Source organism: Coregonus lavaretus (genome assembly GCF_964263955.1).
Source record: "Coregonus lavaretus genome assembly, chromosome: 10".
In the NCBI taxonomy this organism is placed as follows: domain Eukaryota; kingdom Metazoa; phylum Chordata; class Actinopteri; order Salmoniformes; family Salmonidae; genus Coregonus; species Coregonus lavaretus.
In genome coordinates, this window is record NC_139997.1 from 8,877,981 (window position 1) to 8,905,977 (window position 27,997).

The 27,997-nt window shown below is 44.5% G+C and overlaps 1 protein-coding gene across 1 annotated transcript in view; it reads right to left on the minus strand.

The window, feature by feature from the left end:
* Positions 1–27,997, minus strand: part of LOC311135522 (SH2 domain-containing protein 3C-like) — a 118,332-nt gene that overhangs the window by 80,909 nt on the left and 9,426 nt on the right. The gene's annotated exons all lie outside the window — the stretch shown is intronic.

Below are 27,997 nucleotides of genomic sequence, written 5' to 3' on the forward strand. Positions count from 1 at the left end.
CAGCTAGATTATATAACCCTGCCCATCAGAGGGTAATTACATGGCCACTGAGGACAGAGTTCTAACACCCTGTTATTTCTCACAGTCCACACACACGCATGTACTCATACACTCGCTCACGCACAAGTACACACAGACAAACACTTACGGGACACACACACACACACACACACACACACACACACACACACACACACACACACACACACACACACACACACACACACACACACACACACACACACACACACACACACACAGTTTAAATGTCCTGGTTCCCACAGTGGAGTTGAATGCCCAGTCAGTCATATTACATTATATTACAAAGGCCCTATGGCGGAGCTACCCTGCATATGTTCACAGTGAAACAAGATCAAAGAGTCCCATGGCAGAGGAGAGCAGGGCAGGGCTGGGAATCTGATAGGCCCTGTGGTGGAGGCATGGATCTTGACTGGGAATAATATATAGGCCCCACGGTGGAGCTTGACTACATTCCACATCATAGGCCTCATTGAAGGGATAAATGAAATATGTACAGATGTAGGATCTTAATTTGAGCCAGTTTTGCTACAGCAGGAAAATAATCCTGCAGTAACAGGAAATGTGAAGTATTATGTGGGCTATAATTCATTCAAGCCTGAATTTTCAAAGTGAAAATTACAAACTTCAGAAGCCTTTTTAAACCTCAAATACACTACAAGTTTTAAATTTCCGACATTGCAGGAAAGTTCTCTGCAAAAGGGTGATCAAATTAAGATTCTACATCAGTACTGTACGTATGTTCACATCTGGGGACAGATGCCTGGTATCCAGCATGCTGTGAAAAAAATGGAGGAAAAAAGCCCCTCACATACCAACAGTCCACATTCCCAAAGGATCCAATCACTGGGCTCCTTGTTGAATCAAATAGGTACACTGCATGTACAGTAGAATAATCAGTTAGACATAGACAGACACCTCCACAGACAGCATAGCAGCAGACCCCTTAAATAACTCAAATTGGATTTGATTCAGCTCCCCTAACCGTGTACTGCCCTGTGACTGGGAGACAACATTCCATCATGTCATTGTGGCTGCAATTCATCCAGATTGCTATTACATCTCTACCATATTTGCCTTCTCCCCAGCATGGAGAAACATACCAGGCCTGTTTTGCATGTTATTTTGGCATTAATACGTGTCACATATCAGTTTGCAAACAATAAAAATACATTTTAAAAAAGCTGCATACAAACATGGTCTCTTTTTTGCTTTCTTGAGTAAGGCAGCTCCAAAATGCAGGTGTTTCAGCCTAGCTCAGTGCTTTCTGTTGTGGTGGGGCAGCCAGTGGAAAATACGGAGCGTAGGGGTTGGTAATGTTCTCTAGTTGTGCCGTGATTGGCTCAGTGTTCTGTCACTCATGGGGACACTACGTCACCGCAAAATAATACGGGGAGAGCTCGAACATTCAAGCCCCTTGTCACGCCCTGGCTCTGGGGACACTTGTATGTTGAGCCAGGGTGTGCATTTCATTTGTTTATCTAGTATGTGTATTTCTATGTTGGCCTGAGTGGCTCCCAATCAGAGGCAACGAGTGTCAGCTGTCGTTGGTTGTCTCTGATTGGGAGCCATATTTAAACTGTCTGTTTCCCATTTGTGTTTGTGGGAGCTTGTTTCAAGTCTGTTTATGTTAGACCGTGAACTGTCACGTATCGTTTGTTGTTTTTGATCGTGTCTCTAATTAAAGAGTATGTTTGCCTGCAACGCTGCGCCTTGGTCCTCATCTCTGTTTGACGATCGTGACAGAAGATCCCACCTCGACTGGATCAAGCAGCGTGACGAGGAGAGAGGATGGACTTGGGAGGAGATGAGTGCGAGTCTGGCAAGAGGGATGGAGGCCTTGGCCACGGGTAGGAGTGAAGCCCATAAATTTTTTAGGGGGGGCTAACGCCGTGGACGACGGGGCAGCAGGAGGCCGCCAGGTTACGGGAGTCACTGGTCACCAGGGGGAGGGAGGATGTAGAGGCACGGCGAGAGGTACTGGCGTGTGTTGCCAGTCCGGTCCGGCCTGTTCCTGATCCCCACGTAGGGCCAGTGGTGTGTGTTCCCAGTACGGTCCGGCCTGTTCCTGCCACTCGCACCAAGCCAGTGGTGCGCTTCGTCAGCCCGGCGCGGCCCGTTCCTGCTCCCCGCACCAAGTCAGTGGTGCGCGTCGTCAGCCCAGCTCGGCCCGTTCCTGCTCCCCGCACCAAGTCAGTGGTGCGCTTCGTCAGCCCGGTACGGCCCGTTCCTGCTCCCCGCACCAAGTCAGTGGTGCGCTTCGTCAGCCCGGTCCGGCCCGCTCCTGCTCCCTGCACCAAGTCAGTGGTGCGTTTCGTCAGCCCGGCGCGGCCCGCTCCTGCTCCCCACACCAAGCCAGTGGTGTGCGTCGTCAGTCCGGCACGGCCCGTGCCTGTTCCACCGGTGGCTGGTCCGGCACCGGTCAGATGCTTCACGCCGGAGCTAGAGAAATCCGCTCCACCAGTGTGCAGTCCAGCTCCGGCCAGCGGGGCCAGACCGGACCAGGGGTACTTTGGGGGGTTGGAGAGGGAGCGGGGGTTAGGCCCGGAGCCGGATCCGCCGCCTAAGCGGAGTGCCCACCCGGTCCCTCCCCTGTGGTGTTTGGTGGGCGCGGTCGGAGTCCGCGCCTTTAGGGGGGGGGTACTGTCACGCCCTGGCTCTGGGGACACTTGTATGTTGAGCCAGGGTGTGCATTTCATTTGTTTATCTAGTATGTGTATTTCTATGTTGGCCTGAGTGGCTCCAAATCAGAGGCAACGAGTGTCAGCTGTCGTTGGTTGTCTCTGATTGGGAGCCATATTTAAACTGTCTGTTTCCCATTTGTGTTTGTGGGAGCTTGTTTCAAGTCTGTTTATGTTAGACCGTGAACTGTCACGTATCGTTTGTTGTTTTTGATCGTGTCTCTAATTAAAGAGTATGTTTGCCTGCAACGCTGCGCCTTGGTCCTCATCTCTGTTTGATGATCGTGACACCCCTTGGGTGCTGCCATAGAGTTACATTAGAAGTGCCCATCCAAGAAGGCTCAAGGTCATTGGCCACAGATAAAATGATGTCAAATCACATTATATCTACCGTAGCTTTGATTGGATTGATCATGTCAACATCATACTTTCAAAATCTTAGCTAGCAAGCTAGACAAGCAGTCATCATCATGAATCACAAATCCTTTTCAATCCTTGTCATATGAAGAGAAATTATAGATAAAACGTATCAGTGCTCATCGGCCATGGGACATAAACATTACACAACAAGTTGGAAATTGCAAATATAAAAAATGTGTGGTTTGGAAAGAATCAGTGGCTAACTGCAAGCGTTGCAAAGCAATCACTAGCCTGCTATTCAGTAGAGTGGGTGTGTGGTCCGAGGCTGGGTTTAAGGGTCTCTTTTCCAAGTTTAAAAGGATAAACATTCACATGACTTCTGCCGCGTTCAAAACAACAGGAAACTCAGAACTGGGAAATCTCAGACTTCAGTGAGTTCAAGATAACTTGGAACTCAGAAAAAAACTAGCTCTGACTGGGAAAATACGTTTTGAACGGTCATCCAACTCTGGCCTCTTTCTAGAGCTCCGACCAGAAGATCACTGACGTCATGATTCAACCTTGTTTTTTCAGAGTTCCCAGTTGTCTTCAAAAGCACCATAAATCCAGAGAATGCCAGACTTCGATGACAAAGTTTGATGACAGAATTTGCCAACAAGGAGCACAGCACAACAAGGTGAGTCCAAAAATGTATTGTATGCTGATGCATAAATGATGTAATATGCCAGGGAGATATGTATACTGTAGCTAAGAAAGTAATACTAACTGTATGTTGTGTAGTAAGCTGTTAGTAGCCCATGTGCCTCACCCTAATAATTTGGTCCCTTTCTCCCTCAAAATGTAGCCTACTGTTCTGACTTGGTGGTGCACATGTAGCCTATAGCCTGTTTTAGAGAAATGTAATCATAGAATATTGTAAGAGCTTTCATTGTCTGCTTATATGCCCCCTTTATTTATCCTATGGTTCTGACTTGGTGTACAGGGAGAACACTGTAAGAACGGCCCATGTTCTGAATTCTGTCGCTGTACATTTCAAAAGTGCTGAACAAATAGTTATATTGACTGCGTCCTAGCTTGTTCATTAATGTCTTAATCAAAATTACGGATTGCCTCTTATCAGCTTGACGTTCCCTTATGCCATAGTTTGTACATTTCAATTGTCAGTAGAAACCACATTTGTTTAAGCAAGTCAGCCATATCAGCTACAGTGAGGGCAAAAAGTATTTGATCCCCTGCTGATTTTGTACGTTTGCCCACTGACAAAGACATGATCAGTCTATAATTTTAATGGTAGGTTTATTTGAACAGTGAGAGACAGAATAACAACAAAAAAATCCAGAAAAACGCATGTCAAAAATGTTATAAATTGATTTGCATTTTAATGAGGGAAATAAGTATTTGACCCCTCTGCAAAACATGACTTAGTACTTGGTGGCAAAACCCTTGTTGGCAATCACAGAGGTCAGACGTTTCTTGTAGTTGGCCACCAGGTTTGCACACATCTCAGGAGGGATTTTGTCCCACTCCTCTTTGCAGATCTTCTCCAACTCATTAAGGTTTCGAGGCTGACGTTTGGCAACTCGAACCTTCACCTCCCTCCACAGATTTTCTATGGGATTAAGGTCTGGAGACTGGCTAGGCCACTCCAGCACCTTAATGTGCTTCTTCTTGAGCCACTCCTTTGTTGCCTTGGCCGTGTGTTTTGGGTCATTGTCATGCTGGAATACCCATCCACTACCCATTTTCAATGCCCTGGCTGAGGGAAGGAGGTTCTCACCCAAGATTTGACGGTACATGGCCCCGTCCATCGTCCCTTTGATGCGGTGAGGTTGTCCTGTCCCCTTAGCAGAAAAACACCCCCAAAGCATAATGTTTCCACCTCCATGTTTGACGGTGGAGATGGTGTTCTTGGGGTCATAGGCAGCATTCCTCCTCCTCCAAACACGGCGAGTTGAGTTGATGCCAAAGAGCTCGATTCTGGTCTCATCTGACCACAACACTTTCACCCAGTTCTCCTCTGAATCATTCAGATGTTCATTGGCAAACTTCAGACGGGCCTGTATATGTGCTTTCTTGAGCGGGGGACCTTGCGGGCGCTGCAGGATTCCAGTCCTTCACGGCATAGTGTGTTACCAAATGTTTTCTTGGTGACTATGGTCCCAGCTGCCTTGAGATCATTGACAAGATCCTCCCATGTAGTTCTGGGCTGATTCCTCACCGTTCTCATGATCATTGCAACTCCACGAGGTGAGATCTTGCATGGAGCCCCAGGCCGAAGGAGATTGACAGTTATTTTGTGTTTATTCCATTTGCGAATAATCGCACCAACTGTTGTCACCTTCTCACCAAGCTGCTTGGCGATGGTCTTGTAGCCCATTCCAGCCTTGTGTAGGTCTACAATCTTGTCCCTGACATCCTTGGAGAGCTCTTTGGTCTTGGCCATGGTGGAGAGTTTGGAATCTGATTGATTGATTGCTTCTGTGGACAGGTGTCTTTTATACAGATAACAAGCTGAGATTAGGAGCACTCCCTTTAAGAGTGTGCTCCTAATCTCAGCTCGTTACCTGTATAAAAGACACCTGGGAGCCAGAAATCTTTCTGATTGAGAGGGGGTCAAATACTTATTTCCCTCATTAAAATGCAAATAAATGTATAACATTTTTGACATGCGTTTTTCTGGATTTCTTTGTTGTTATTCTGTCTCTCACTGTTCAAATAAACCTACCATTAAAATTATAGACTGATCATTTCTTTGTCAGTGGGCAAACGTACAAAATCAGCAGGGGATCAAATACTTTTTTCCCTGAATGTATGTTTTTTTTTAAAGGCAGTAAATGAGGCTGAATGAACTGTTTCGCTGCCAGACAAGGCTCTGCTGACAGCCAGGTGTAGCAGTGGTAAGGATTCACTCCATGGTGCTGAAAAGAAAGCTCTGCCATTGGGACAGCTTTATGTAGGCCCTAACAGTTTGTGGGCACCGTTTGTCACTGTTTTAGTGCAATTAATGTATTGTTTAGTGTTGTGTTGTGTTGTGGCTTTGCATCTATATTTTTTGTGGGGGAGTTTGCCCCACCAAGATTGACATGCTAAAATCGCCACTGCATACCAGACAGAACACAGAGAAAGACATCTATGGTTCAGTGGTCATCAATCACTCTCACCATCTCATAAAGTCTCCTACTGTGGCCTAGGGTGGTCTAGTGGTCCAAGCAGCTGCCTGCTGTGAACAAATACCGCTATAGCATGGGTTCAAATCTGGCCCACTTTCACTACACTCTCTTCTATCTTTCACCTCTAACTCTTTATCTAAAGAAAACGTACAAAGATTTAAAACTCATGTTTAACAAGTTTCCTACTGCTGTGGTAGATAAGTCAGTTGTTCACTCACAGCCAATAAGATTAGGCCACCAGTTTACCATGGACAGTTGCCATGGTTAAGATCAGTTGTGTAAAATACTTAAATAAAAATACTTTAAAGTACTACTTAACTAGTTATTGGGGGTATCTGTACTTTACTATTTATATTTTGGACAACTTATACACTGCTCAAAAAAATAAAGGGAACACTAAAATAACACATCCTAGATCTGAATGAATGAAATAATCTTATTAAATACTTTTTTCTTTACATAGTTGAATGTGCTGACAACAAAATCACACAACAATTATCAATGGAAATCAAATGTATCAACCCATGGAGGTCTGGATTTGGAATCAGCCTCAAAATTAAAGTGGAAAACCACACTACAGACTGATCCAACTTTGATGTAATGTCCTTAAAACAAGTCAAAATTATGCTCAGTAGTGTGTGTGGCCTCCACGTGCCTGTATGACCTCCCTACAACGCCTGGGCATGCTCCTGATGAGGTGGCGGATGGTCTCCTGAGGGATCTCCTCCCAGACCTGGACTAAAGCATCCGCCAACTCCTGGACAGTCTGTGGTGCAACGTGGCGTTGGTGGATGGAGCGAGACATGATGTCCCAGATGTGCTCAATTGGATTCAGGTCTGGGGAACGGGCGGGCCAGTCCATAGCATCAATGCCTTCCTCTTGCAGGAACTGCTGACACACTCCAGCCACATGAGGTCTAGCATTGTCTTGCATTAGGAGGAACCCAGGGCCAACCGCACCAGCATATGGTCTCACAAGGGTTCTGAGGATCTCATCCCGGTACCTAATGGCAGTCAGGCTACCTCTGGCGAGTACATGGAGGGCTGTGCAGCCCCCCAAAGAAATGCCACCCCACACCATGACTGACCCACCGCCAAACCGGTCATGCTGGAGGATGTTGCAGGCAGCAGAACGTTCTCCACGGCGTCTCCAGACTCACGTCTGTCACATGTGCTCAGTGTGAACCTGCTTTCATCTATGAAGAGCACAGGGCGCCAGTGGCGAATATGGCAATCTTGGTGTTCTCTGGCAAATGCCAAACGTCCTGCACGGTGTTGGGCTGTAAGCACAACCCCCACCTGTGGACGTCAGGCCCTCATACCACCCTCATGGAGTCTGTTTCTGACCGTTTGAGCAGACACATGCACATTTGTGGCCTGCTGGAGGTCATTTTGCAGGGCTCTGGCAGTGCTCCACCTGCTCCTCCTTGCACAAAGGTGGAGGTAGCAGTCCTGCTGCTGGGTTGTTGCCCTCCTATGGCCTCCTCCACGTCTCCTGATGTACTGGCCTGTCTCCTGGTAGCGCCTCCATGCTCTGGACACTACGCTGACAGACACAGCAAACCTTCTTGCCACAGCTCGCATTGATGTGCCATCCTGGATGAGCTGCACTACCTGAGCCACTTGTGTGGGTTGTAGACTCCGTCTCATGCTACCACTAGAGTGAAAGCACCGCCAGCATTCAAAAGTGACCAAAACATCAGCCAGGAAGCATAGGAACTGAGAAGTGGTCTGTGGTCACCACCTGCAAAACCAGTCCTTTATTGGGGGTGTCTTGCTAATTGCCTATAATTTCCACCTGTTGTCTATTCCATTTGCACAACAGCATGTGAAATGTATTGTCAATCAGTGTTGCTTCCTAAGTGGACAGTTTGATTTCACAGAAGTGTGATTGACTTGGAGTTACATTGTGTTGTTTAAGTGTTCCCTTTATTTTTTTGAGCAGTGTAGTTGTAATTCACTACATCCCTAAAGAAACTCATGTACTTTTTACTCCATACATTTTCCCTGACACCCAAAAGTACTTGTTACATTTTGAATGCTTAGCAGGACAGGAACAAGTTCAAATTCATGCAGTTATCAAGAGAACATATAATATATAAATTATATTATTATATTATTTATATATTATATATTATAGAACATCCCTTGTCATCCCTACTGCCTCTGATCTGGCGGACTCACTAAACACACATGCTTCGTTTGTAAATTATGTCTGAGTGTTGGAGTGTGCCCCTGGCTATCCGTAAATTTAAAAAAGAAGAAAATGGTCCCGTCTGGTTTGCTTAATATAAGGAATTTGAAATTATTTATACTTTTACTTCTGATGCATAAGTATATTTTACCAATTACATTTACTTTTGATACTTAAGTATATTTAAAACCAAATACTTTTAGACTTTTACTCAAGTAGTATTTTACTGGGTGACTTTCACGTTTACTTGAATCATTTTCTATTAAGGTATCTTTACTTTTACTCAAGTATGACAATTGAATACTTTTCCAACACTGGTTAAGGTATGTAACCATGTATATAACCATTCCTCTCTCTTCCCCTTCCCGTTGTTTACACTCTTGTTAACACACTTGTTTACATACAGTATCAGTCAAAAGTTTGGACACACCTTTCTTTATTTTTACTATTTTTTACATTGTAGAATAATAGCGAAGACATTAAAATTATGAAATAACACATATTGAATCATGTAGTAACCAAAAAAGTGTTAAACAAATCAAAATATATTCTATATTTGAGATTCTTCAAATAGCCACCCTTTGCCTTGATGACTGCTTTGCACACTCTTTTCATTCAAGGAGTCTTGTTCTGCGGCAACGAACGCGGAGACGTCAGGAACCATGGTAGGCCACCATAAGCATTGTCGCACAAAGGCCAGGGTCCGACGGGAGCCCGGGTGGCAGGCAAGCCTGGACGAGAGGGCCCACTCCAGGACCAAGGAGCGGACAGCATCATGTACAAACATCAGGTTATCTGGGCCCACCTAGCTTGCCTGGAATTGAGACGCTTGGCAGTGCGGAGATATTCCAAGTTCTTGTGGTCTGTCCACACAATGAACGGATGTTCCGCCCCCTCCAGCCAGTGCCTCCACTCCTCCAACGCCATCTTCACCGCGAGAAGCTCACGATTCCCCACATCATAATTCCTCTCCGTGTTGTTGAGGCGATGGGAGAAGAAGGCGCAAGGATGTAACTTGAGGTCCAGGACCAAACACTGGGACAGGACCACCCCCACTCCGACATCCGAAGCATCGGCCTCCACCACGAACTGGCGGGACAGGTCAGGATGAACCTAGATGGGAGCAGTGGTGAAACGGTGTTTGAGGTCCAGGAACGCCCGGTCAGCAGCTGGGGACCATGTGAACGGAACCCTTGGGAGAGGTGAGTGCAGACAGGGGGTAAGCCAGGGTGCTGTAACCCCGGATAAAGCGACGATAAAAGTTGGCGAATCCCAGGAAACGTTGCAGCTGCACTCTGGACGTAGGCTGGGGCCAATCCACCACCACTCTCACCTTCCCGGGATCCATCTGTACACTCCTTGCTGCGATGATGTAGCCCAGGAAGGGGATGGTGGAGCGATGGAATTCGCATTTCTCCGCTTTCACAAAAAGCTGGTTCTCCAGGAGGCGTTGGAGGACCTGTTGGACGTGGAGCATGTGTTCTTGGGCAGAGCGGGAGAAGACGAAGATGTAGTCGAGGTAGACGAAGACGAACCGGTTCAACATGTCGCGGAGAACATCATTAACCAGGGCCTGGAACACAGCTGGAGCATTGGTAAGGCCAAATGGCATGACCAGATACTCATAGTGACCGCTGGCCGTGTTGAAGGCAGTCTTCCACTCATCCCCCTCCCATATCCGTACCAGGTGGTAGGCGTTCCGTAGGTCCAGCTTGGAGAACAAGTTGGCCCCCTGGAGCGGCTCAAAGGCCGAGGAGATGAGTGGTAGCGGTTCTTCACCGTGATGTCATTGAGGCCCGGTAGTCGATGCCCGGGCGCAGGGTTTTGTCTTTCCACAAAGAAGAACCCTGCGCCGGCTGGGGAGGCAGAAGGACGGATGAACCCGGCAGCTAGGGAGTCCTCAATGTAGGTCTCCATAGCCTTGGTCTCCGGACCCAACAGCGAGTACAGTCGTCCCCTGGGCGGAGTGATGCCTGAGAAAAGGTTGATTCCGCAGTCGTAGGGTCGGTGCGGTGGAAGCGAAGTGGCCCGGGCCTTACTGAACACCTCCCGGAGGTCCTGGTACTCCGCGGGAATGGCGGAGAGGTCCGAAGCAACTTCCGAGCCCCGAGGAAGACATCCCGGGGCAGGCTGCGCTGACTTCAGACAATGAGCGTGGCAGAACGGGCTCCAGCCCATGATGGCACCAGTAGACCAGTCAATAAAGGGGTTGTGTCACTGGAGCCAAGAGAAACCCAATACCACGGGAACCTGAGGAGACTTAATTAGCAGGAATTGGATCGTCTCGCTGTGGTTCACTGATATTCGTAGGTTGATGGGGGTGGTATTGTGGGTGACCCGGCCTATAGAGCGCCTGTCCAGCGCTCTAACGTCCATGGGAATGGAGAGGGGCTGAGTGGGGATGCCCAGCTCGGACGCTAGGGTAGCGTCCATAAAGCTCTCATCGGCCCCAGAGTCGATGAGTACCCGGAGAGATTTCGACTGGTTCCCCCACAGCAAGATGGCATGAAAGGGGGTGCGAGTAAGGGGAAAGGAAAAGTTATCCGTATGGCACACCAGAGTACTCACTCCTACCGGTGAGCCTGGTCTTTTAGTGGACAGGTTGACACAAAATGACCAGTAATCCCACAATACAGGAAACTCTTTGTGTGAAGCCTGTATTGCCGTTCAGTTGGAGACAGCCTAGCTCTGCCTAGTTGTGTCGGCTCGGGAAGAGGTGAATCGGCAGACTTCGGAGACTCTCGGGGGAACTCAGGTAGCCTCAGGTTCTCTCGGCAACGGAGCCGTTGGGGACTTCCGGGATGCCTCAGAGGCGAGGTGGAATCCTTGGGCGGGCGAGTGGAATCGGAATCCCTCTCCTTCCTTCGTTCCCGTAGTCGGCCATTGATCCGAATGGTCAAGGCGATGAGCGAGTCGAGATCCGTCGGTAGTTCCCGGGCTGCAAGCTCGTCCTTTACTTCCTCAAATACTCTGTGCAGGAACATGTTGAACAGCGCTTCCGGGTTCCAGGCACACTCAACTGCCAATGTGTGGAAATCCACTGCATAGTCTGCCACGCTGCAGGATTCTTGCCGAAGCTGGAGTAACTTCCGGGCAGCCTCTCTCCCGGACAATGGAGCATCGAAAACCTTCTTTACCTCCTGCATGAACTCCTCCAGACTGAAGCATACGGCCGACTGTTGTTCCCACACTGCCGTAGCCCAGGCGAGAGCCCTCCCGGACATCAGCGTGATGAGGTACTCTATCTTAGAGCGGTCCGAGGGGAAGGAGGAGGGCTGCAGCTCAATGATGAGCGAACACTGAGCGAGAAATGCCCGACAGATTCCCGACTCTCCAGCAAAGCGTTCCGGGGAAGGTAACAGCCGGGTTACTGAGGGGCTTGGAGGTTACCGTCGTGGTAGGCTGCCTAACAGACAACCCACGGAATTGCTCCAGCAATGTGTTAAACGCTCGGTCATGGCATTCGGCCAAGGTCTGGAACCCTTCCATGAGACCACGAAGCAACTCCTCGTGCCTTCCAATGGTGGCTCCATGGGTGGAGATGGCGTTGCGGAGCTGGTCCGAGTCTGCTGGGTCAGTCATGGCTAGTTCGTACTATCACGTTTCAGGAGAACACCCAGATGCAGACAGTGTCGAAATAACAAAAGTTTATTACAAAAACAGGGGGCAGGCAAACAACAGGTCAAGGGCAGGCAGAGGTCAGTAATCCAGATCAAAGTCCAAAAGGTACAGAACGGCAGGCAGTCTCAGGGTCAGGGCAGGCAGAATGGTCAAAACCGGGAAAACTAGAAAACAGGAACTTGAGAAAGACAGGAGCAAGGGGAAAACCGCTGGTAGGCTTGACGAAACAAAACGAACTGGCAACAGACAAACAGAGAACAGGTATAAATACATTGGGGATAATGGGGAAGATGGGCGACACCTGGAGGGGGGTGGAGACAATCACAAAGATAGGTGAAACAGATCAGGGTGTGACAAGCACAGGAAAATGTTTGACTGCACTGGTTACTTCTTGAATTGACTAAATTGAAATGGAATTGATCCCAACACTGGTGGGAACATTATTTTACCTGGAGAGGATTGGTTGAGATAATTAGTCTAGTGTTGTCGAACCTCTTTCTATTAATAACTTAATCTTGTCTCCATAGAGATAGCTTTCTTTGCTGTTAACAAAGCGTGTTCATGTCCGTGCGGTTTAGCTCGGTTTAGCTCGGTTTAGCTCCGAAAGGGATTTTTCTCATCCTGCCAGAATATAATACTAGTATTAATAGGGGGTACTGGGGAGAGAAGGCTTGTTTGAGCCACCTGGCTCACTAACAGACCAGTACAGTCACAGGCTATGTATTTTAGGTTTGTATGTTATTCAAAGGTTTTGACTGGGGTTTATGTAGTGATCAATTAAAACACACACGCAGCCGTGCACCCACGTGCACACACTCACGAGGAGGTCGCACACAAACACAGACTGACATACACACATAGTTATATTGGATCATTAAATCCTACTGTGATAACTGATAAGACAAATTCACTGTGGATTTAATAGAGGGAAAAGCGGAGAATGAGAGAGAGAGAGAGAGAGAGAGAGAGAGAGAGAGAGAGAGAGAGAGAGAGAGAGACAGAGACAGAGACAGAGAGACAGAGAGAGAGAGAGAGAGAGACAGAGAGACAGAGAGAGACAGAGAGACAGAGAGAGACAGAGAGAGAGAGAGAGAGAGACAGAGAGAGAGCATTAGTGTGATCTCTTTGAGGTGTCCATACAGAACATGGTGCTGTACACTAAAGCCCTTCCCACGGTCACAGAGCTGAACGAATGGTTCCACACACACACAGACTCAGGTCTACACAGACACACCAACCCTGTGTAACATGATCCATGTAGTAAATCACAGCACTATCACGCCTCAGAAATGCAAGTAGAGTAGACTGTAGCCTGGGAAAGCACACGGGGACAAGTTCCAGACCCCTCACAGCTCGACAGACACAGCAGGACTAGGCAGCCGATATGGCGCGCTAGATCTGCCCTATGGTCTAGGATTGATGTCCCAGTAATACACTCGTGTCCCCCGTGGACCGGCTCGTACATAAAGCATCCTCCATTCAGGCTGCAAAGGCATCATTTTCCTCCTTAACTAGCTTTAATGGCAGGCCATCTAATAAAACACAATTTGGTGTGTTTTTGGACGCGGTGTGCAACATCCTAAGTTGTCATAAAATCGCAAAATGGTGGTGGATTTTATTTTCTTCTATTAAGACAGTACACATATTTGACTGCTAGAACTGCTTATAGAAAACAAAGAAGAGTGGGATTTTTATTAGTGAATTGACATTTATGAATGACATTTTGCCATTAGCACAATTACATTTAAGAGGTAAGATTTTTTGACTTGATCCTTATTATAATTAAGGAACCCAGGCAGCACATTCTCCCATAAATAAAAACAAAAGTAATCAAGAATATGATCAATTATATAACTACAAATGTCTTGCCATAATCTCTTTACATGTAGACGGTGCCAAAATAAATCCAAAACTGTTTCTGGATGCTCAACACAAAAAGTACAGTTAATATTAATGTATTTTTTGAGTTTCTTCAGGTAATGATTCGCTAGGTAACACTTCTGGATAATTCTGAAAGAGACTTCTTTGACCTTGTTAACAAGCAGGTATTTGTGATAACCAGACCTTTTTCCAACAGATATTATTGACAATTATAAACTGGTTGGTTCGAGCCCTGAATGCTGATTGGCTGACAGCCATGGTATACCAGACCGTATACCACGGGTATGACAAAACGTTTATTTAGACTGCTCTAATTACGTTGGTAACCATTTTATAATAGCAATAAGGCACCTTGGGGGTTTGTGGTATATGGCCAATATACCACAGCTAAGGCAGGTATCCAGGCACTCCGCGTTGCGTCGTGCATAAGAACAGCCCTTAGCTGTGGTATATTGGCCATATACCACACCCCCTCAGGCATTATTGCTTAAATGTATTCCAGTAAGTTGTGTCATAAGGAATAGATAGAACATAAAGCAAGTATAGACCTATTGTTCTGAGGGGAAACACATGTTTCCTACTGGCCCCAAACCCATGTTTCCGCTCTCTCATACAGTGTCAATGACACATAAACATGCACGAACACATGCATGCGCACATACACACACATGCATGCAGGCACACGCATAAGAACATACACACAGACATACACAAACACACACACCAAACAACCTGTGTGATGCTAGCCACAATAAGGATTAGCCACAATAGTGTTATATTCTCTCCATTTCAATGAGCAATCGAAAATGGACTACACACATATGCAGCCTTTATCTTGCTGGGAATTAACCTCCCAGAAAATACACCAGATGCTTCCATGCTCTGGTCACTAACTCTCATTGCTAAACGGGTCATTTTAAGGCATTGGAAATAGGAGCAGTCGCTCTAAACTGTCAATGAACACTGTCAAATTTCAGAAAACTATTGCAAATGGAAATGGAATGTTAAAGGAATATGAAAAAATATGGGCCAAGTTTGAAGTTACTGTCTTGGTGTGAACGAAAACAGGGGTAAATATATGTTATTTATAATATGTAATTAATACTAATCATGTGTACTGATACCAAATTATTGATACAAAATCATTATACCAATCATAATATGTAATGTTATACAAATAATATACATAATGAGAAACTGCTGGCAATTTTATCATGACTCCAACTTCATAATATGAATTACCTATTTATTTATTGTTCTTTAAATTTCGTTACAGCCCTCCCATATATGCAAAAATGTTATTTAGATTTGTTGTTTAAACTGTGATATGCAAAGAAAGGAAAGTATAGAAATGTGCCTTTGAGTCAAAATAGGATGACAGAGAACAATGTTGTGTCATGAGTTTACATGTGGCGTTTTTTGTTGTTTGTTGTTTGGTTTGTGTGATATGTTGTATGTGTTGTAAAAAACTAAACAAAAATAATATAAAAAATAGTGGAATTCGCGGTTCGCCTTCAAAATAAAAGTCCACAATTGAAACTGATCCAAACGGATACAAATAATGGAATAATGCCACATTTGGACTAGATAACGCTCAACAAGTTTGGAATGTTGTTATATAACTTAAATAAATACAATAAGTAATTAATTTGACAATAAACACATTTCTAATCCCACTCTGGATTTATTAGACTGCATAATTGCGTTGGGGGCATACATATAATTATGCGCATGTACAGCCTTACATATGGAGAGTGCATCCATTAAATGGGGTATGAGCTACTCAGTGACACCCACAGATTACAATTCCAAAGAGTTTACACAAATATTAGCGTTTTCGCTGTTATTGCGGGACTCTGAAACAACTGTGAAATTAGCCACATTAGCTCACCAGTATAAAAAAAAGACCCTTCATGAGCACAGATTGATTCTGACAATAAGGGGGCTCTCTGTGTCTAGCCTAATGACAAAACAATTCACTCAACAGCCTTGCATATAAATCACAGAAATGAGGCGATGTCATCGACTTCTAAAACAAATAAAGAGTTGTTCAAGCCATAACTCCTTTGAGTTATTTCATGCGATTGAAATCAATTGTTTGTTTTCTTTTTCGCAAATGGACAAAAGAGCCAACGATTTTCTCACCCAACCATGGTCCGAGAAGAGTTCTGCTGCACACGACTCAATTCCTCAACTTTCTCTTCCTCTGTTCCCCGGGAACTTGCTGCAAGTGACCGGCCGTTTAAATCGGCTTTGAATAGTGAACGCGGGATGCTCGAGACGACAGCACCACCCCTCTACGGGCGAGGCTATACCAGAGAGGAAGAGACAGGCCCAACAGCGGAAAATCTGTCTCCCTCCAGCAGGTGACGTTTTTTCGTTGTTTTGCCCACGAAGCAAGGAGTTTTTGTATGGAGTTCAATGAGAGAGTGTCGAATTTGGTAAACAAAAAAATGTATGGCTTATTTGCTAAGTGAGGTTTATTTGATCTAATATAAGTTTTGTAATGCTTAAGTTGTTACGTATAAATAGGATATGTGACATCCCGTCAACTTTAGAAACAAATACTTTATATCGGAGTTGTCTCGAGATGGCATGAGGCTAGTAGCATAGCATCTCTTTCCATTGAATACAGGCGGCTGACATGAACAACTCATCGAATATTCAAAAAAGGATTACAATAATGAGGTGTATCCACCAATCCAAAGAAAGGATAGGCGGGAGCTAGACAGCACGCCGTGCTGCTTTGTGGACAACGACTCCCATTGTTTGGATGGAGAGACATGTATCTTGTCAATATATCCATCATCTTTGGCTATATGGACACGCCTGGTGTCCAAATTGATGATTTATGTCGTGCAGTTGAGAGTCGAGTGGAGACTAATGGATTCCGATGCATAAACGAACCAATGATATCCACTCGAATGGATTCGGACGAGTAAATGAACCAATGATATCACTGTATTTAGTGGAGGCGGAAGTTCGGAACCATAGACTTGAAATTGAACCTGGCGAGTGTGAGGAAGAATTACCTATGGTGGCAGGTGTGGTGAAGACCTCAGAGTCCGAGCCTCGCCCCGATGGTCATGCAAAGGTTGATTCGGGCCCAGTGGGAGTGACATTTTTGGAGAAAGTGGATCCATGCCTTTTGGCTGATCCATATGTAGTCTCAGGCTGGATAGAACATAAGTTGTGTACTGTTCAATCGGTGAAGGTAGCTTGAAGTGGACTTCTGATGATTTCATGTGTTTCCTCTGTCCAGAGGGAGCAGGGCGATTCGCTTCACTCGACTAGTGACAAGACCTGTGACTTACTCTGCTCTCCGGAGCAGGGCGCCTTTGAAAGGAGTGATTACTGGGGTGGCGTTAAGTGTTGAGGTGGAGCAACTGAAATGGAAAATTCCCTGTGTCTGTGGTGCCGTTTGGTGCGACGCAGACCCAGTGGCGAGCGTGGTGAAACTGAGAAGACATTGTCTGTCCTTTTGATTTTTGAAGCAGAGTCTATACCTGATAATGTCATGTTAGGATATGTCAGTTATCCAGCGAGAGCTTTTGTGCCGAACCGACTAAGGTGTTTCAGATGCCAAGCTTATGGTCATGTTGCAGCAGTGTGTAGGAGGGAGTTTCAGAGATGTGGGAAGTGTGCAGGAGGGATAAAGGAATGTGCAATATTGGTGGAAAAAAACTGTATGTGTCAATTGTGGGGATGCCCATGTTGCTAGGGATCAAAAGGGCCTGGTGCGAGAGAGACAGGTTGAGGTTGCCAGGATCAGAGTTGAACAGAAGGATGGATTCAGAATTTTAAACTTGTCTGCCGAAGTTGGGATTTGGGAGAATGTTCAGAATCATTTCCGTTTTTATCAGAGTATTGTTTTAATTTCTTTACATAAATATAGATGTAATGCCGTAGCTGTACATTTTTGGTGCTTTAGCTGTACTTCCTCGTGTGACAGCAGTGTTCGGCAAATGGGGTGGGAGTGAGTGAAGGACACTGTGCCCTGTGTTGTTGTGTTGCCGGCTTGCAGCGCAAACTCTCCCCATTGAGCAGTAGACTGTATCACGGTGACATCCAGATAGTTACTACCAATATTACAAGTTATTTCTTGTGTAGGCTGCTATCCTACTCTAACTAAAATCAAGTGGGATGGTTAGGTCATTTTCACGTTACGTTAGCTGATTGGCATGTCATGGTGACATCCAGATGGTGACCAATAGCCTACTACAAATTATTTCAATTTCAATTCAATTAAAAGGGGCTTTACTGGCATGGGAAACATGTGTTTACATTGCCAGAGCAAGTGAAATAAACAAACAAAAGTGAGAAGACACAAAACAACATCAACAAAAAACTATTAGAATTGAACATTGCACTCAAAAAGGTTTAAAAAAAGAAAGACATTTCAAGTGTAATATTATCAGCTATACAGTGCAGTGTTTTAGCAATGTGCAAATAGTTGTAGTACGAATAGTAGGGGAAGATAAATAAACAGTTAAATATTGGTGTTATTTACAATGTTGTTTGTGCTCCACTGGTTGCTATATTCTTGCTGCTGTGATGGCACACTGCGTTATTTCACCTAACAGATATGGGAGTTTATCCATGTTTGATTTGTTTTCAAATTCTTTGTGGGTCTGTGTGATCTGTGGAAAATATATATCTTTAATGTGGTCATACATTTGGCAGGAGATTAGGAAGTTTCCACCTCATTTTGAGGGCAGTGGGCACATGGCCTGGCTTCTCTCGAGAGCCAGGTCTGCCTACGGCGGCCTCTCTCAATAGCAAGGCTATGCTCACTGAGTCTGTACATAGTCAAGGATTTTCTTAATTTTGGGTCAGTCACAGTGGTCAGGTATTCTGCCACTATGTACTCTCTGTTTAGGGCCAGATAGCATTCCAGTTTGCTCTGTTTTCTTGGCTGATTATTTCCAGTGTGTCAAATAGTTCTCTTTTTGTTTTCTCATAATTTAGTTGGGTCTAATTGTGTTGCAGTCCTGGGGCTCTGTGGGGTCTTTTTGTGTTGTGAACAGATCCCCTCAGCCATCTAAATAAACGTCACTTTCTTTTACAAGTTTTACAACGGGAAACCCAGCCGTGAGCTGCCCAGGGACGCGAGCCTACCAGACGAGCTAAATGCCTTCTATGCTCACTTCGAGGCAAGCAACATGGAATCATGCATGAGAGCACCAGCTGTTCCGGACGACTGTGTAATCACGCTCTCCATAGCCGATGTGAGTAAGACCTTGAAACAGGTTAACATTCACAAGGCTGCAGGGCCAGATGGATTACCAGGATGCATACTTAGAGCATGCGCGGACCAGCTGGCAAGTGTCTTCACTGACATTTTCAACATCTCCCTGACTCAGTCAGTAATACCTACATTTCAAGCAGACCACCATTGTCCCTGTGCCCAAGAACACCAAGGTAACCTGCCTAAATGATTACTGCCCCGTAGCCATGAAATGCTTTGAAAGGCTGGTCATGGCTCACATCAACACCATCATTCCAGAAACCCTGGACCAACTCCAATTCGCATACTGCCCCAACAGATCCACAGATGACGCAATCTCTATTGCACTCCACACTGCCCTTTCCCACCAGGACCAAAGGAACACCTTTGTGAGAATGCTGTTCATTGACTAAAGCTCAGCGTTCAATACCATAGTGCCCTCCAAGCTCATCATTAAGCTAAGGACCCTGGGACTGAACATCTCCCTCTGCAACTGGATCCTGGACTTCCTGACGGGCTGACCCCAGGTGGTGAGGGTAGGCAACAACACATCTGCCACGCTGACCCTCAACACAGGGGCCCCTCAGGGGTGCGTGCTTAGTCCCCTCCTGTACTCCATTTTCACCCACGACTGCATGGCCACGCATGACTCCAACACCATCATTAAGTTTTCAGACGACACGACGGTGGTAGGCCTGATCACCGACGACGAGACAGCCTATAGGGAGGAGGTCAGAGACCTGGCAGTATGGTGCCAGGACAACGACCTCTCCCTCAATGTGAGCAAGACAAAGGAGCTGATCGTGGACTACAGGAAAAGGAGGGGCGAGTATGCCCCCATTCACATCGACGGGGCTGTAGTGGAGCGGGTCGAGAGCTTCAAGTTCCTTGGTGTCCACATCACTAAGGGCCTATCATGGTCCAAACACACCAAGACAGTCATGAGGAGGGCACGACAACGCCTATTCCCCTCAGGAGGCTGAAAATAATTAGCATGGGACCTCAGATCCTCAAAATGTTCTACAGTTGCACCATCGAGAGCATCCTGACTGATTGCATCACCGCTTGGTATGGCGTAACAGAGGGTAATGCGTACGGCTGAGTACATCACTGGGGCCGAGCTTCCTGCCATCCAGGACCTCTATACCAGGCGGTGTCAGAGGAAGGCCCTTGTCAAAGACTCCAGCCACCCAACTTATAGACTGTTCTCTCTGCTACCGCATTGCAAGCAGTACCAGAGCGCTAAGTCTGGGACCAAATGGCTACTTAACAGCTTCTACCCCCAAGCCATAAGACTGCTGAACAGTTAATCAAATGGCTACCCAGACTATTTGCATTGACCCCCTTATTTTATTATTATTTTATTATAATATTTTGCACTGACTCTGTTGCACAGGCTCGATGTACACTCACTGGACTCTAACCACACACTCACACATACTACACTGATAATCCAACACACACACAGACACACACACACAAACCACACACACATGCATATTGATGCCACACACACACGCACACGCAAAAGCATATACACACACACACACACACACACACACACATACATTCATATTCGTTCACACTCTTCACATACGCTGCTGCTACTCTCTGTTTATTATCTATGCATAGTCACTTTACCCCTACCTAGGGCTGTTATGGTGACCGTATTACCGCCACAGCAGCGGTCAAGAGTCATGACGGCAGTCAAATTCCACATGACCGTTTAGTCACGGTAATTAGGCTTCTCCAAGCTCTGCTGCTGCTGGTCATTAGTAGCCTACCAAACGTGCTAACTGTCTGGTACTCAGCACTCTGTTGTCCCTCTAATCACTCTGACATCAATGCAAATGTTATAAAAAATCTAATCAAACACTTCATGAGAGCCCATGAGCTCATGTTGCGCAATTGCATGAGAAAACAGTGATGGCCTCTATTAAAAAGAGGAGGATCCCATCAGCTTTCTATAAGCTAGGCCTATTATATTTATTTCTCAACTTCCCTAATATTAAGCACATTGCTTCTCTTTACAACAGGAGTATAGCCTACCTGGCTGGCATGAAATGAACCACGGGAAAAGCGTCCTTCATTCGCTATTTAAGTGCATAGATTACATTTTTTCCCCCTGCCCATGTTTCGAGACAGGTGCATGATAAATGGTCCATTCTAAATCAAAACAAATTTCACACATATATTATTTAGTATATGTAAATCAAGATTAAATCAAGAATAGTCTGATTGGTGACAATATTGGCCTATCACTTGTGAATTATGCCCAGTTTAAGGGAAGAAACAGCGCATGCCTTTTTTTGGTGAATTTTTCTAATCATAGTTGCACACCTCATGTAGCCTAGCCCTTAGGCTTATATGTTTTGATAAGGTTTGTATCACAACTAAAGTTACATAAATAACTCTAAATTAAACATATAGGAGTAATGCTCAACACAGAATAGCTGCATGTGCGCACTCCCTCAAAATCGTTTGGAGAAAGTATCCTTTCTATTTTATTCAGCTATGTTCAATTGTATTCTTCATACTATAAAATAATATTTGAAAAATGCCAAGGAATTCTAAGCAAATCTTGTCTGCTAAATTAACTAGTGTAGCCCACAGCCATATGGTATAGCCAGATCAGGACAACTCAGAGTATGCTATTCTGTTCTTCTGAAATAGACTACATTTTCTTCATATCATGTTTCTTTAGACCTGTCTAAAATAAATAATGGATGTATTACTTATGGTGTAGGCTATATTACATGGATTTATTAGACTTTTTCAAATGTAGATGTTCCAAAGGTCTGCATCAGTGGCTTGAAGGCTTCCAAGCTATGCCACAGATTCTTTACATGAATACAATCAAATGAAGTCAAATTGTATTTGCCACATGGGCCAAATACAACAGGTGTAGACCTTACAGTGAAATGCCTACTTACAAGCCCTTAACCAACAATGCAGTTTTAAGAAAAAAATTGTTAAGTAAAAAAAGATGAATAAAAATAAGTCCGGGAAAACTCCAGGGTTGGATGGCATACCAGTCGAGGTATACCAAACCTTTTTTGATATACTTAGAATGTTTTAACCACTCCTATGTAAATGGTAGATTATCAGACACTCAAGAAGAAGGTCTGATTTCATTATTACTGAAACAGGATACAAGTGGAAAATATAAAGATCCAGTCCATTAAAAAAATTGGAGGCCCCTTACACTTCAGTGTTGTAATGCAAAAATTCTAGCAAAATGTATAGCGCATAGAATTTAAAAGGTATTGTCGGACATTATTCATTCTAATCAGACAGGTTTTTACATGGACAATACATTGGAAATAATATAAGGCAAGTACTGGAAACAATAGAACACTATGAAAAATCTGGGAAACCAGGCCTTCTATTCATAGCAGACTTTGAAAAGGCCTTTGATAAAGTACGACTGGGGGTTATACAGTGGGGAGAACAAGTATTTGATACACTGCCGATTTTGCAGGTTTTCCTACTTACAAAACATGTAGAGGTCTGTAATTTTTATCATAGGTACACTTCAACTGTGAGAGACAGAATCTAAAACAAAAACAAAAATCCAGAAAATCACATTGTATGATTTTTAAGTAATTCATTTATTGCATGACATAAGTATTTGATCACCTACCAACCAGTAAGAATTCCAGCTCTCACAGAACTGTTAATTTTTCTTTAAGAAGCCCTCCTGTTCTCCACTCATTGCCTGTATTAACTGCACCTGTTTGAACTCGTTACCTGTATAAAAGACACCTGTCCACACACTCAATCAAACAGACTCCAACCTCTCCACAATGGCCAAGACCAGAGAGCTGTGTAAGGACATCAGGGATAAAATTGTAGACCTGCATAAGGCTGGGATGGGCTACAGGACAATAGGCAAGCAGCTTGGTGAGAAGGCAACAACTGTTGGCACAATTATTATAAAATGGAAGAAGTTCAAGATGACGGTCAATCACCCTCGGTCTGGGGCTCCATGCAAGATCTCACCTCGTGGGGCATCAATGATCATAAGGAAGGTGAGGGATCAGCCCAGAACTACACGGCAGGACCTGGTCAATGACCTGAAGAGAGCTGGGACCACAGTCTCAAAGAAAACCATTAGTAACACACTACGCCGTCATGGATTAAAATCCTGCAGCGCACGCAAGGTCCCCCTGCTCAAGCCAGCGCATGTCCAGGCCCGTCTGAAGTTTGCCAATGACCATCTGGATGATCCAGAGGAGGAATGGGAGAAGGTCATGTTGTCTGATGAGACAAAAATAGAGCTTTTTGGTCTAAACTCCACTCGCCGTGTTTGGAGGAAGAAGAAGGATGAGTAAAACCCTAAGAACACCATCCCAACCGTAAAGCATGGAGGTGGAAACATCATTCTTTGGGGATGCTTTTCTGCAAAGGGGACAGGACGACTGCACCGTATTGAGGGGAGGATGGATGGGGCTATGTATCGCGAGATCTTGGCCAACAACCTCCTTCCCTCAGTAAGAGCATTGAAGATGGGTCGTGGCTGGGTCTTCCAGCATGACAACGACCCGTAAGAAGCATCTCAATAGAAAATCCAATAGAAAATCTTTGGAGGGAGCTGAAAGTCTGTATTGCCCAGCGACAGCCCCGAAACCTGAAGGATCTGGAGAAGGTCTGTATGGAGGAGTGGGCCAAAATCCCTGCTGCAGTGTGTGCAAACCTGGTCAAGACCTACAGGAAACGTATGATCTCTGTAATTGCAAACAAAGGTTTCTGTACCAAATATTAAGTTCTGCTTTTCTGATGTATCAAATACTTATGTCATGCAATAAAATGCAAATTAATTACTTAAAAATCATACAATGTGATTTTCTGGATTTTTGTTTTAGATTCCGTCTCTCACAGTTGAAGTGTACCTATGATAAAAATTACAGACCTCTACATGCTTTGTAAGTAGGAAAACCTGCAAAATCGGCAGTGTATCAAATACTTGTTCTCCCCACTGTAGGTGGTTGGCAGGATCATATTTATGAATAATTTTTAAAGAAACTTCCTTAATTTTGTTAATAAGTAGGTACAGTGCATTCGGAAAGTAACCAGACCCCTTGACTTTTTCCACATTTTTTTACGTTAAAACCTTTTTCAAAAATGTATTAAATTGTTTTTTCCCTCATCAATCTACACACAATACCTCGCTGCACAGCTATTTTCAGGTCTCTCCAGAGATGTTCGATCAGTTTTAAGTCCGGGCTCTGGCTGGGACACTCAAGGACATTCAGAGACTTGTCCCGAAGCCACTCCTGCGTTGTCTTGGCTGTGTGCTTAGGGTCGTTGTCCTGTTGGAAGGTGAACCTTCGTCCCAGTCTGAGGTCCTGAGCGCTCTGAAGCAGGTTTTCATCAAGGATCTCTCTGAACTTTGCTCCGTTCATCTTTCCCTCTATCCTGACTAGTCTTCCAGTCCCTACCGCTGAAAGACATCCCCACAGCATGATGCTGCCACCACCATGTTTCACCGTAGGGATGGTGCCAGGTTTCCTCCAGACGTGATGCTTGGCATTCAGGCCAAAGAGTTCAATCTTGGTTTCATCAGACCAGATAATCTTCTTTCTCATGGTCTGAGAGTCTTTAGGTGCCCTTTGGCAAACTCCAAGCGGGCTGTCATGTGCCTTTTACTGATGAGTGGCTTCCGTCTGGCCACTCTACCATAAAGGCCTGATTGGTGGAGTGCTGCTGAGATGGTTGTCCTTCTGGAAGATTCTCCCATCTCTACAGAGGAACTCTGGAGCTCTGTCAGAGTGACCATCGGGTTCTTGGTCACCTCCCTGACCAAGGCCCTTCTCCCCCAATTGCTCAGTTTGGCCGGGCGGCCAGCTCTAGGAAGAGTCTTGGTGGTTCCAAACTTCTTCCATTTAAGAATGATGGAGGCCACTGTGTTCTTGGGGACCTTCAATGCTGCAGAAATGTTTTGGTACCCTTCCCCAGATCTGTGCCTCTACACAATCATGTCTCTGAGCTTTACGGACAATTCCTTCAACCTCATGGCTTGGTTTTTTCTCTGACATGCACTGTCAACTGTGGGACCTTATATAGACAGGTGTGCCTTTCCAAATCATGTCCAATCGATAGAATTTACCACAGGTGGACTCCAATCAAGTTGTAGAATCATCTCAAGGATTATCAATGGAAACAGGATGCACCTGAGTCTCATAGCAAAGGGTATGAATACTTATGTAAAAATGGTATTTCTATTTTTTATTTGTAATACATTTGCAAAAATGTTTTCGCTTTGTCATTATGGGGTATTGATGAGTATTTATTTATTTATTGAATACATTTTAGAATAAGGCTGTAATGTAACAAAATGCGGAAAAAGGTAAGGGGTCTGAATTCTTTCCAAATGCACTGTATGTGTGAGGCAACATTCATTTTTCCCCCCAACAGATATTATCAATAAAACAATAAGGCTTGACAAGGTATAGATAGTACAACATCCTGTTGAAACAAGGCACCTATAGCACTATTGTTGTTTTATGAACCAAAAGAAAAATTAATATTTCCTACTGATGAGACGAAGGTAATAAAGCAACACCTGAGGAAATGGCATCTAAAATTATTGTTAAATCTTATAGGGATCTTGTAGTGATAATAATTCCTCATCATTGAAAGTAAGACCCTCTGAATTTACAAGTTGGCGCACCAATAGCATATTATTTCGGAACCAATATTCTAAAAACCAATATTTATTTCTATACAATATGTCCCGATTATTCCAGATATAATATATGTGTGGAGAGAAACTATGCTTATAAATTAAGGAAACCTGCCGATGAAAAGCAGAGAGTTTCACTGGAACTTTGTCAATATTATAATTGCAAACCAATATCAAGTTAAAACCTTTTAGATGTATTGTCCCCTGTTTTGGGGGCCTGCGTGGTTCTGTTACCGGTTCCGTCCAACATTTTCGCTTATAAATCTACCTGTGGACACCATAGATTGAAATGGCTTGCATTGAACGGTAGCCCTGATTCTCTCGGACACATGAGTATGTCTATTTTGCCTGTGTGATGCAGGATGTGAAATCTGACACCACTTGAACCTGGGATGTCCCTCCTAGCATTTCATTCACTTTTCCGACTGTCCATCATCTCCTGGCTGAACCCTACTTCACAGCCACTAACAACGCATATGCCTGGAATCCTAACATCGTAGCACAGCAGGGGATCGTGGTTTTGATGCTGTAGCACATTCAGAGATCGTTTTGTAGCTAGTAATCTAAAATAATTCATCGATTTTTAACAAAAAAACACTCTCTGTTTGTCAAAGGCGGACAAGATTAATATGAGATGAAAGGCGAATTCCTAACCAGAGCTCTGTGAGATGTTCACAGAGATGGGGGCAGACGTTTTGATCAAGAGAGACCTTTAGAAAATATGCACATTGTCTCTAACACTAAACATACAAATATGTATTTTACAGTTATAATTAAGGTGACATCTTATAGTTAGTCGTTTTATAATTTGATTATATTATATTTAGAAAGCATATAAGTAATTTCAAGCCTTAGTCATAGTTTTGTTGAATAGGAAATACATCATATAAAATATTATAATCTTTGTACTGTGTACTTGAGCTTATTTTTACCATAAAGGTGAGATTTTAACCTTTCTTGGAGTGTGCAGCATCAGTGGCTTATTTTCATGGATGCCAAGGGAAGCCAAGCTTCCCCTAAAAATTGACCAAGAAAAAAATGAAAAAATAAATAAAATAATGTATCTTTCGTCTCTCTGTGTTTTCATAATTGTTCTTCTATTTGCAAAAGGGTGAATGTATCTCACAGGAGAAAGCAAGCATCCAAGCGAGTGAAACAGCGCCCCTCTGTCCCTGTATGATGCTGTCTGGCCTTAAAGAGTATGACATTGTTGCCGCCTGTAGCATTGAATGCAAGGGAAGCCAGGGAGCATTTGGCCTCCCTTGATATTTTTTAAAATAAAATAATAGCCAATCAGCGTTGAGCTAAACTGAGTGAGCTCAACTGTGAATGGTCCTGGCGCACCAAAAAAAAGTGTAAAGGGAAGCCAGTTTGGATTTGGCTTCACTCCTATCACATCGCATCAAGAGAAATACGTCATTGACAGAAACAATTTTAATTGTTGCATCTCATTGTGATGTTGTCCTCCGGTGGCTAGCTAGCTAGTTAAAATGGTCCCTTTCCTAAATTAGCCATGGATGAAGATAGGGATTTGGACTTGTGGTTTTCCTTAATTCTCCGTACTGGCCAATGATTATATCCAACCATATATTCATACATTGTGCCCCTGGACTGAGAGGATGGAAGTCAATATGTAGCTAGATGTAGAAGGCTAATGTTAACTAGCTAACGTTGCCCATGAAAGGAACGTTGCTAACGTTGCCCCCTCGTTTTTCTACAGAAGGTTATAAACGATCTTCTTCTGGGGTTTTTTAATAACAGGGTTACAAGCCTCTAGACTTTTGATTCTTAGTAATGGTTATGCCTAAATACTTTCTTTTTTCACTGGAATACCATAATATGAGGGTGTCACACAATATTTGCCAGCCATGAGTGTTAAGACATAGACTAGATGCTTTGAAAATGATTCTATCACATCGATAGATATGGAAATGCGTTCATCTCCACCGGTCTCTCATGGCGCTTTGAAGACAACTGGGAACTCCGGAAAGAAACTAGGTAAAATCATGACCTCAGTGATTTTCAGGTCGGAAAGTCGGAGCTCTAGAAAGATGCATGAGTTTCCGTTTCGTGATCACATTTCCCAGATTGTGCGGGACAGTCCCGCATTTTGGCCCTTTGTCCCTCATCCCGCAACCA